The sequence below is a fragment of the Oncorhynchus nerka genome, linkage group LG27, assembly GCF_034236695.1.
Source record: "Oncorhynchus nerka isolate Pitt River linkage group LG27, Oner_Uvic_2.0, whole genome shotgun sequence".
Lineage (NCBI taxonomy): Eukaryota > Metazoa > Chordata > Actinopteri > Salmoniformes > Salmonidae > Oncorhynchus > Oncorhynchus nerka.
Genome location: NC_088422.1, coordinates 3,460,569 through 3,472,959, shown reverse-complemented (window position 1 = coordinate 3,472,959; position 12,391 = coordinate 3,460,569). Strand labels below are relative to the sequence as shown.

Here is a 12,391-nt window from a genome sequence, read left to right as displayed (position 1 = left end):
GACTGTTAGTAGGTTCAGGATTAGTAAACCATACCCGGGGGTTGAAGGCCTAAGGCTGTTAGTAGGTTCAGGGTTAGTAAACCATACCCGGGGGTTGAAGGCCTAAGGCTGTTAGTAGGTTCAGGGTTAGTAAACCATACCCGGGGGTTGAAGGCCTAAGGCTGTTAGTAGGTTCAGGGTTAGTAAACCATACCCGGGGGTTGAAGGCCTAAGGCTGTTAGTAGGTTCAGGGTTAGTACACCATACCCGGGGGTTGAAGGCCTAAGGCTGTTAGTAGGTTCAGGGTTAGTAAACCATACCCGGGGGTTGAAGGCCTAAGGCTGTTAGTAGGTTCAGGGTTGGTACACCATACCCGGGGGTTGAAGGCCAGTGCCTGGGAGTCACACGGATCCACCACGGAGGGATATGGCTCAAAGATGACCACTTTCCTGGGAGACTCTAGAGCAGACCTACACATGGACACCAACAGGTCCACCACCTAGGAAACAGGAGGACTGGTTAAACTGTCTATGTCTGTGTGTGTGTGTGTGTGTGTCTGTGTGTGATGTACCTGAGCTCCTGTGGCGATCTCGTCGGCTGCCTCGTTCATCACCCCGAGTGTTTGAAAGGCAAACACACACAGTTCTCGCTCACACACCGTGGGCTGTGGGGTGAACACACCACATAGACGGGATCAGATCATCAGGACGTCTAGGGCCTAAACAGTCTACTGTCTGGTACATCTAGGGCCAAAACAGTCTACTGTCTGGTACATCTAGGGCCAAAACAGTCTACTGTCTGGTACATCTAGGGCCAAAACATCTATCTAGGGCCAAAACAGTCTACTGTCTGGCCAGGGCCAAAACAGTCTACTGTCTGGTACATCTAGGGCCAAAACAGTCTACTGTCTGGTACGTCTAGGGCCAAAACAGTCTACTGTCTGGTACGTCTAGGGCCAAAACAGTCTACTGTCTGGTACGTCTAGGGCCAAAACAGTCTACTGTCTGGTACATCTAGGGCCAAAACAGTCTACTGTCTGGTACGTCTAGGGCCTAAACAGTCTACTGTCTGGTACATCTAGGGCCAAAACAGTCTACTGTCTGGTACGTCTAGGGCCAAAACAGTCTACTGTCTGGTACATCTAGGGCCAAAACAGTCTACTGTCTGGTACATCTAGGGCCAAAACAGTCTACTGTCTGGTACATCTATGGCCAAAACAGTCTACTGTCTGGTACATCTATGGCCAAAACAGTCTACTGTCTGGTACATCTATGGCCAAAACAGTCTACTGTCTGGTACATCTAGGGCCTAAACAGTCTACTGTCTGGTACATCTAGGGCCTAAACAGTCTACTGTCTGGTACATCTAGGGCCAAAACAGTCTACTGTCTGGTACATCTAGGGCCTAAACAGTCTACTGTCTGGTACATCTAGGGCCTAAACAGTCTACTGTCTGGTACATCTAGGGACTAAACAGTCTACTGTCTGGTACATCTAGGGCCTAAACAGTCTACTGTCTGGTACATCTAGGGCCTAAACAGTCTACTGTCTGGTACATCTAGGGCCAAAACAGTCTACTGTCTGGTACATCTATGGCCAAAACAAACAGTCATCTAGGCCAAAACAGTCTGTCTGGTACATCTAGGGCCTAAACAGTCTACTGTCTGGTACATCTAGGGCCTAAACAGTCTACTGTCTGGTACATCTAGGGCCAAAACAGTCTACTGTCTGGTACATCTAGGGCCTAAACAGTCTACTGTCTGGTACGTCTAGGGCCAAAACAGTCTACTGTCTGGTACATCTAGGGACTAAACAGTCTACTGTCTGGTACATCTAGGGCCTAAACAGTCTACTGTCTGGTACATCTAGGGCCTAAACAGTCTACTGTCTGGTACATCTAGGGCCAAAACAGTCTCCTGTCTGCTACATCTAGGGCCTAAACAGTCTACTGTCTGATACATCTAGGGCCTAAACAGTCTAACATCTAGCCAAAACAGTCTCCTGTCTGGTACATCTAGGGCCTAAACAGTCTACTGTCTGATACATCTAGGGCCTAAACAGTCTACTGTCTGATACATCTAGGGCCTAAACAGTCTACTGTCTGATACATCTAGGGCCTAAACAGTCTACTGTCTGATACATCTAGGGCCTAAACAGTCTACTGTCTGGTACATCTAGGGCCAAAACAGTCTCCTGTCTGGTACATCTAGGGCCTAAACAGTCTACTGTCTGATACATCTAGGGCCTAAACAGTCTACTGTCTGATACATCTAGGGCCTAAACAGTCTACTGTCTGATACATCTAGGGCCTAAACAGTCTACTGTACGGTTTGTCTAGGTCTCCGTACCGTAGACTGTTTAGCCCTAGGCATACCGTGCGTGCGTGCAGTGCATGCGTCTGGAATGTGTGCATGTATGTATGTACTGTATGTATGTGTGTGTGTGTGCACGAGCGTGGGTGTGTACTCACTCGGAGCATGGGTCCGTTCTGGAACACGTGTGGTTCGTCACACACCACACAGAACTCATTCAGGACCGGAGTTCTCTGCTCAGCATATTCCATGGTCTGAAGAGACAACACAGCACAACACATCATAGTGGATCAAACCTCCTGTTGAGAACACCTTATAATGGGGTTGGCTAAAGTAAAGTTTACCTGTAAGGTTTTCTATAAGGTGGCAGTGTTTACCTGGACAAGGAAGCCTCTGTCTCTTATCGGAATGGACTTGGCCCCATTGTTTGGCTATAGAGGAAAAGAGGGCTGTTTAGTAATGATGTCCGGACCTCTGGCAGTCTCTATGGGGGTGCCACAGGGTTCAATTCTCGGTCCGACTCTCTTCTCTGTATACATCAATGATGTTGCTCTTGCTGCTTCTGTATACTTCTGGCCCTTCTTTGGACACTGTGTTAACTAACCTCCAGATGAGTTTCAATGCCATACAACACTCCTTCCATAGCCTCCAACTGCTCTGTAACGCAAGTCAAACTAAATGCATGCTATTCAACCGATCACTGCCCGTACCTGCTCGCCCGTCCAGCATCACTACTCTGGACGGCTCTGACTTAGAATACATGGACAACTACAAATACCTAGGTGTCTGGTTAGACTGTAAACTCTCATTCCAGACTCACATTAAGCATCTCCAATCCAAAATTACATCTAGAATTGGTTTCCTATTTCGCAACAAAGCATCCTTCACTCATGCTGCCAAACATACCCTCGTAAAACTGACCATCCTACCGATCCTCAACTTCGGTGATGTCATCCAACACTCTACTCAACAAACTGGATGCAGTCTATCACAGTGCCATCCGTTTTGTCACCAAAGCCCCATACACTACCCACCACTGCGACCTGTACACTCTCGTTGGTTGGCCCTCGCTTCATACTCGTCGCCAAACCCACTGGCTACAGGTTAGCTACAAGTCTCTGCTAGGTAAAGCCCCGCCTTATCTCAGCTCACTGGTCACCATAGCAGCACCCACTCGTAGCACGCGCTCCAGCAGGTATATCTCACTGGTCACCCCCAAAGCCAATATCTCCTTTGGTTGTCTTTCCTTACAGTTCCCTGCTGCCAATGACTGGAACGAACTGTAAAAATCTCTGAAGCTGGAGACTCACATCTCCCTCACTAGCTTTAAGCACCAGCTGTCAGAGCAGCTCACAGATCACTGCACCTGTACATAGCCCATCTGTAAACAGCCCATCCAACTACCTCATCCCCATACTGTATTTATTTATTTATCTTGCTCCTTTGCACCCCAGTATCTCTACTTGCTCATTCATCTTCTGCACATCTACCATTCCAGTGTTTAATTACTATATTGTAATTACTTCGCCACCATGGCCAATTTATTTCCTTAACTTACCTCATTTGCACTCACTGTATATAGACCTTTTGTTTTATTTTGTTCTACTGTATTATTGACTATGTTTTGTTTATTCCATGTGTAACTGTGTTGTTGTATGTGTCACTCTGCTTTGCTTTATCTTGGCCAGGTCGCAGTTGCAAATGAGAACTGGTTCTCAACTAGCCTACCTGGTTAAATAAAGGTGTTCTCAACTAGCCTACCTGGTTAAATAAAGGTGTTCTCAACTGGCCTACCTGGTTAAATAAAGGTGTTCTCAACTGGCCTACCTGGTTAAATAAAGGTGTTCTCAACTGGCCTACCTGGTTAAATAAAGGTGTTCTCAACTAGCCTACCTGGTTAAATAAAGGTGTTCTCAACTAGCCTACCTGGTTAAATAAAGGTGTTCTCAACTAGCCTACCTGGTTAAATAAAGGTGTTCTCAACTAGCCTACCTGGTTAAATAAAGGTGTTCTCAACTAGCCTACCTGGTTAAATAAAGGTGTTCTCAACTAGCCTACCTGGTTAAATAAAGGTGTTCTCAACTAGCCAACCTGGTTAAATAAAGGTGAAATTAATATAAATAAGCAGCTATGACAGATATGAGTTAAACACCTTTATTTCTAGTACAATTACTCTATTATTTTACATGCCTGTGCACCAAAATAGGTTAACTATTCGTGTTTCTAATAACCATCAGCCAATCGTGAGAGGCCTACTGACCGGTGGGGGCGTGGCGAGCGAGGGGGCGAGGATCCCGATGGTACTGCCCGATGAGCCCTGAGGTAAGAGTAACAAGGAGGCATTGAGAGGCGCCTCCTAGGACCGGTAACGCATTGATGACACAGAGTCCTTGAAGATGTCCGCTGCTTTGCCCATCTTGGTACTGCTGGAATAGGACCTGAGGTAACAAGGAGGCATTGATGAGGCAGTAGGACCTGAGGTAACATGGAGGCATTGATGAGGCAGTAGGACCTGAGGTAACATGGAGGCATTGATGAGGCAGTAGGACCTGAGGTAACAAGGAGGCATTGATGAGGCAGTAGGACCTGAGGTAACATGGAGGCATTGATGAGGCAGTAGGACCTACAGTAACATGGAGGCATTGATGAGGCAGTAGGACCTGAGGTAACATGGAGGCATTGATGAGGCAGTAGGACCTGAGGTAACATGGAGGCATTGATGAGGCAGTAGGACCTGAGGTAACATGGAGGCATTGATGAGGCAGTAGGACCTGAGGTAACATGGAGGCATTGATGAGGTAGTAGGACCTACAGTAACATGGAGGCATTGATGAGGTAGTAGGACCTACAGTAACATGGAGGCATTGATGAGGCAGTAGGACCTGAGGTAACATGGAGGCATTGATGAGGCAGTAGGACCTGCAGTAACATGCATTGATGAGGCAGTAGGACCTGAGGTAACATGGAGGCATTGATGAGGCAGTAGGACCTGAGGTAACATGGAGGCATTGATGAGGCAGTAGGACCTACAGTAACATGGAGGCATTGATGAGGCAGTAGGACCTGAGGTAACATGGAGGCATTGATGAGGCAGTAGGACCTGAGGTAACATGGAGGCATTGATGAGGCAGTAGGACCTGAGGTAACATGGAGGCATTGATGAGGCAGTAGGACCTGAGGTAACATGGAGGCATTGATGAGGTAGTAGGACCTGAGGTAACATGGAGGCATTGATGAGGGAGTAGGACCTGAGGTAACATGGAGGCATTGATGAGGCAGTAGGACCTGAGGTAACATGGAGGCATTGATGAGGCAGTAGGACCTGAGGTAACATGCATTGATGAGGCAGTAGGACCTGCAGTAACATGCATTGATGAGGCAGTAGGACCTGTAACAGCATTAAAATGCATTGATGAGGCAGTAGGACCTGAAGTAACATGGAGGCATTGATGAGGCAGTAGGACCTGAGGTAACATGAAGGCATTGATGAGGCAGTAGGACCTGAGGTAACATGGAGGCATTGATGAGGCAGTAGGACCTGAGGTAACATGGAGGAATTGATGAGGCAGTAGGACCTGAGGTAACATGGAGGCATTGATGAGGTAGTAGGACCTGAGGTAACATGGAGGCATTGATGAGGGAGTAGGACCTGAGGTAACATGGAGGCATTGATGAGGCAGTAGGACCTGAGGTAACATGGAGGCATTGATGAGGCAGTAGGACCTGAGGTAACATGCATTGATGAGGCAGTAGGACCTGCAGTAACATGCATTGATGAGGCAGTAGGACCTGAGGTAACATGGAGGCATTGATGAGGCAGTAGGACCTGAGGTAACATGAAGGCATTGATGAGGCAGTAGGACCTGAGGTAACATGGAGGCATTGATGAGGCAGTAGGACCTGAGGTAACATGAAGGCATTGATGAGGCATTAGGACCTGTAGTAACATGGAGGAATTGATGAGGCAGTAGGACCTGAGGTAACATGGAGGCATTGATGAGGTAGTAGGACCTGAGGTAACATGGAGGCATTGATGAGGGAGTAGGACCTGAGGTAACATGGAGGCATTGATGAGGCAGTAGGACCTGAGGTAACATGGAGGCATTGATGAGGCAGTAGGACCTGAGGTAACATGCATTGATGAGGCAGTAGGACCTGCAGTAACATGCATTGATGAGGCAGTAGGACCTGAAGTAACATGGAGGCATTGATGAGGCAGTAGGACCTGAGGTAACATGAAGGCATTGATGAGGCAGTAGGACCTGAGGTGAACAGTAGGATGGAGGTAAATTGATGAGGCAGTAGGACTGAGGTAACTGGAGGCATTGAACATGGAGGCATTGATGAGGCAGTAGGACCTGAGGTAACATGGAAGCATTGATGAGGCAGTAGGACCTGAGGTAACATGGAGGAATTGATGAGGCAGTAGGACCTGCAGTAACATGGAGGCATTGATGAGGTTTGTCTTGTTGTGGTTTATTTATTGGTGTTTAATGTATTAACTGGTGCCATCACATTTCTTCTGTGACGGATTAAAGTTGATAAATTCAGGCGCTACTATAGGATTCTATGAAATGGGGTGCTCATCTGGGAACAGAGATGGTGATAACATCTCTAAAAAAGACTGCAACAACAAAAGTATTTTTCTAACGCTATCTCATCTAATAACTTCCGGGTTGGAGCGAGCGGTCGCATCTGCACTCGGTCCGCAGGTAGTATTACCCCTTCTGAAAAAACCTACACTCGATCCCTCCGATGTCAACAACTACAGACCAGTATCCCTTCTTTCTTTTCTCTCCAAAACTCTTGAACGTGCCGTCCTTGGCCAGCTCTCCCGCTATCTCTCTCAGAATGACCTTCTTGATCAAAATCAGTCAGGTTTCAAGACTAGTCATTCAACTGAGACTGCTCTTCTCTGTATCACGGAGGCGCTCCACACTGCTAAAGCTAACTCTCTCTCCTCTGCTCTCATCCTTCTAGACCTATCGGCTGCCTTCGATACTGTGAACCATCAGATCCTCCTCTCCACCCTCTCCGAGTTGGGCATCTCCGGCGCGGCCCACGCTTGGATTGCGTCCTACCTGACAGGTCGCTCCTACCAGGTGGCGTGGCGAGAATCCGTCTCCACACCACGTGCTCTCACCACTGGTGTCCCCAGGGCTCTGTTCTAGGCCCTCTCCTATTCTCGCTATACACCAAGTCACTTGGCTCTGTCATAACCTCACATGGTCTCTCCTATCATTGCTATGCAGACGACACACAATTAATCTTCTCCTTTCCCCTTCTGATGATCAGGTGGCGAATCGCATCTCTGCATGTCTGGCAGACATATCAGTGTGGATGACGGATCACCACCTCAAGCTGAACCTCGGCAAGACGGAGCTGCTCTTCCTCCCGGGAAGGACTGCCCGTTCCATGATCTCGCCATCACGGTTGACAACTCCATTGTGTCCTCCTCCCAGAGCGCTAAGAACCTTGGCGTGATCCTGGACAACACCCTGTCGTTCTCAACTAACATCAAGGCGGTGGCCCGTTCCTGTAGGTTCATGCTCTACAACATCCGCAGAGTACGACCCTGCCTCACACAGGAAGCGGCGCAGGTCCTAATCCAGGCACTCGTCATCTCCCGTCTGGATTACTGCAACTCGCTGTTGGCTGGGCTCCCTGCCTGTGCCATTAAACCCCTACAACTCATCCAGAACGCCGCAGCCCGTCTGGTGTTCAACCTTCCCAAGTTCTCTCACGTCACCCCGCTCCTCCGCTCTCTCCACTGGCTTCCAGTTGAAGCTCGCATCCGCTACAAGACCATGGTGCTTGCCTACGGAGCTGTGAGGGGAACGGCACCTCAGTACCTCCAGGCTCTGATCAGGCCCTACACCCAAACAAGGGCACTGCGTTCATCCACCTCTGGCCTGCTCGCCTCCCTACCACTGAGGAAGTACAGTTCCCGCTCAGCCCAGTCAAAACTGTTCGCTGCTCTGGCCCCCCAATGGTGGAACAAACTCCCTCACGACGCCAGGACAGCGGAGTCAATCACCACCTTCCGGAGACACCTGAAACCCCACCTCTTTAAGGAATACCTAGGATAGGATAAAGTAATCCCTCTCACCCCCCCTTAAAAGATTTAGATGCACTACTGTTCCACTGGATGTCATAAGGTGAATGCACCAATTTGTAAGTCGCTCTGGATAAGAGCGTCTGCTAAATGACTTAAATGTCTTAAAAAAAAATGTCTTAAAATAAAAGAGCACCTATGCATTCTAAAATACTTGTGATGTCGCGGTGGATTTGGGAGATACCATTACCTTCTCTTTTTTTGGAATTATCTTACCTGCTGAGGAGGTGGTGGTGGTGTTTCAGTCCATCTAATTCCTCCGTCCTGATAGAACCAGAGCACGACCTACTGAGCAGCCTGTGGTGCTTCAAACCTCCTCCAAGACTACCTCCTCCCCCACCAGCATGCTCACAGCGGGGGTCGCCGGAGCACAATCGAGGCAAGAGCTTGTGGGGAGTGGGGCGGAGGTCCTCTGGTTTGACCAAAGCCGAGCAGGGCCTGCCCAGGATGCGGCGGGGTTTGAGGGGCAGGGGTCCGGGACAGGGCCCTCCTCCGTGGTCCAAACGGGGGTCTGTGCTAGACAGGGACTGGCCGAGGAGACGGTGGGTGGTCTTAGTTCCAGGGACCTCCGCTTCAACCTGCTGTTTAACGGTGCTGGAGCAGGTCTGGCCGAGGAGACGGTGGGATTTAGAGACGCCATCTTGTTCCGGCTTCAGATTCTTCTTGCTCTTGACACAGCCAGGGGGCGGGTAGCTGGGAGATCTGGGGAGAAAATGAATGAATTATTGTCCAATGTGAGGCAGTAAACCCAAGCTCAATCCTGCCTAACCAGTCAGAGAGCAAGGTGGAGCTACTAACATATCATACCAATCTGATCCTTTGAGACACAGTAAATGCCTATATGGTAAGGGATGAGAAATGTCTGTAGTTTAATTCTAGTGACAGACCGTTCATATCAATAATTCTGTTTAGGGTCGCAAAATTCAGGTAACTTTCCTGAAATTCAGAGGTTTTCCAGAAATCCTGGTTGGAAGATTCACTATTTCCTGGTTGGAGGAATCAGCATTTTCTGGATGGAGAATTCAGCATTTCCTGGCTGGAGGATTCAGCATTTCCTGGCTGGAGGATTCAGCATTTCCTGGCTGGAGGATTCAGTATTTCCTGGCTGGAGGATTCAGTATTTCCTGGCTGGAGGATTCAGTATTTCCTGGCTGGAGAATTCAGTATTTCCTGGCTGGAGGATTCAGTATTTCCTGTTTGGAGGATTCAGTATTTCCTGTTTGGAGGATTCACTATTTCCTGTTTGGAGGATTCAGTATTTCCTGTTTGGAGGATTCACTATTTCCTGTTTGGAGGATTCACTATTTCCTGTTTGGAGGATTCAGTATTTCCTGGCTGGAGGATTCAGTATTTCCTGTTTGGAGGATTCAGTATTTCCTGGCTGGAGGATTCAGTATTTCCTGTTTGGAGGATTCAGTATTTCCTGGTTGGAGGATTCCATGTTTCCTGCTTATACCCTCCTGATACCGGGAATCTTCCAACCAGGATTTCTAGAAAACCTCTGAATTTCAGGAAAGTTACCTGAATTTTGTGACCCTCCTTCTGTTAGACATCAAATGTCAGTGTTCTGAAAATGACAGTGCTGATGTTTCTCTGACCTGCGGAGGGTTGAGAAGATGTGGAGGGGAGATTTGACCTTCTTCTTGTTCTTGTTTTTGATGTGAAGAGAGTTGAGCTTCTCTTCACTTTGGTGTTTCCACTGCTGGGTGACAAATGTCTGCATTATCCTGGAGAGAAACAAGGAACAAATGTCTGCATGATCCCGGAGAGAAACAAGGAACAAATGTCTGCATTATCCCGGAGAGAAACAAGGAACAAATGTCTGCATTAATCCTAGAAAGAAACCAGGAACAAATGCCTGCATTATCCTGGAGAGAAACCAGGAACAAATGCCTGCATTATCCTGGAGAAAAACCAGGCACAAATGCCTGCATTATCCTGGAAAGAAACAAGGAACAAATGTCTGCATTATCCTGGATAGAAACAAGGAACAAATGTCTGCATTATCCTGGATAGAAACAAGGAACAAATGTCTGCATTATCTGTGTATTACATTGTAACAAGTAATTTGAGTCCTCTAGTGTTTAAAGCCACATCTTAGCACCACCAAACACTTACTTCTTCAACTGATGTCCCAGTCCAAACCGGTCCTTATCTGTGTATTACATTGTAACAAGTAATATGAGTCCTCTAGTGTTTAAAGCCACATCTTAGCACCACCAAACACTTACTTCTTCAACTGATGTCCCAGTCCAAACCGGTCCTTAGTCGATGCCTGGAACACGTCCACCGTGGGGACTGGGGAACACAATACATATTTCATTATGGAAACATAAAGGAATCCAATGTCGCTGCATTGGGGCGGCAGGGTAGCCTAGTGGTTAGAGCATTGGACTAGTAACCGGAAGGTTGCAAGTTCAAATCCCCGAGCTGACAAGGTACAGAATCTGTCGTTCTGCCCCTGAACAGGCAGTTAACCCACTGTTTCTAGGCCGTCATTGAAAATAAGAATTTGTTCTTAACTGACTTGCCTGGTTAAATAAAATGCAGACAGTTCAGTAGTGTGGTTTAATATGTCAGTCCAGTCCAGAGGTGTGGTTTAATATGTCAGTCCAGAGGTGTGGTTTAATATGTCAGTCCAGAGGTGTGGTTTAATATGTCAGTCCAGTGGTGTGGTTTAATATGTCAGTCCAGTGGTGTGGTTTAATATGTCAGTCCAGTGGTGTGGTTTAATATGTCAGTCCAGAGGTGTGGTTTAATATGTCAGTCCAGAGGTGTGGTTTAATATGTCAGTCCAGTGGTGTGGTTTAATATGTCAGTCCAGTCAGTCCAGTGGTGTGGTTTAATATGTCAGTCCAGTGGTGTGGTTTAATATGTCAGTGGTGTGGTTTAATATGTCAGTCCAGTGGTGTGGTTTAATATGTCAGTCCAGTGGTGTGGTTTAATATGTCAGTCCAGAGGTGTGGTTTAATATGTCAGTCCAGTGGTGTGGTTTTATGTCAGTCAGTCCAGTGGTGTGGTTTAATATGTCAGTCCAGTGGTGTGGTTTAATATGTCAGTCCAGTGGTGTGGTTTAATATGTCAGTCCAGTGGTGTGGTTTAATATGTCAGTCCAGTCCAGTGGTGTGGTTTAATATGTCAGTCCAGTGGTGTGGTTTAATATGTCAGTCCAGTCCAGTGGTGTGGTTTAATATGTCAGTCCAGTGGTGTGGTTTAATATGTCAGTCCAGTGGTGTGGTTTAATATGTCAGTCCAGTCCAGTGGTGTTGTTTAATATGTCAGTCAGTCCAGTGGTGTGGTTTAATATGTCAGTCCAGTGGTGTGGTTTAATATGTCAGTCCAGTGGTGTGGTTTAATATGTCAGTCCAGTCCAGTGGTGTGGTTTAATATGTCAGTCCCAGTCCAGTGGTGTGGTTTAATATGTCAGTCCAGTGGTGTGGTTTAATATGTCAGTCCAGTGGTGTGGTTTAATATGTCAGTCCAGTGGTGTGGTTTAATATGTCAGTCCAGAGGTGTGGTTTAATATGTCAGTCCAGTGGTGTGGTTTAATATGTCAGTCCAGAGGTGTGGTTTAATATGTCAGTCCAGTCCAGTGGTGTGGTTTAATATGTCAGTCCAGTGGTGTGGTTTAATATGTCAGTCCAGTCCAGTGGTGTGGTTTAATATGTCAGTCCAGTGGTGTGGTTTAATATGTCAGTCCAGTGGTGTGGTTTAATATGTCAGTCCAGTCCAGTGGTGTGGTTTAATATGTCAGTCCAGTGGTGTGGTTTAATATGTCAATCCAGAGGTGTGGTTTAATATGTCAGTCCAGTGGTGTGGTTTAATATGTCAGTCCAGTCCAGTGGTGTGGTTTAATATGTCAGTCCAGTGGTGTGGTTTAATATGTCAGTCCAGTGGTGTGGTTTAATATGTCAGTCCAGAGGTGTGGTTTAATATGTCAGTCCAGTCCAGTGGTGTGGTTTAATATGTCAGTCCAGTGGTGTGGT

At 47.3% G+C, this 12,391-nt stretch overlaps 1 pseudogene; it reads right to left on the bottom strand.

Moving 5' to 3' along the window:
- Positions 1-12,391, bottom strand: part of LOC115124620 (protein mono-ADP-ribosyltransferase PARP8-like) — a 153,290-nt pseudogene that overhangs the window by 49,807 nt on the left and 91,092 nt on the right.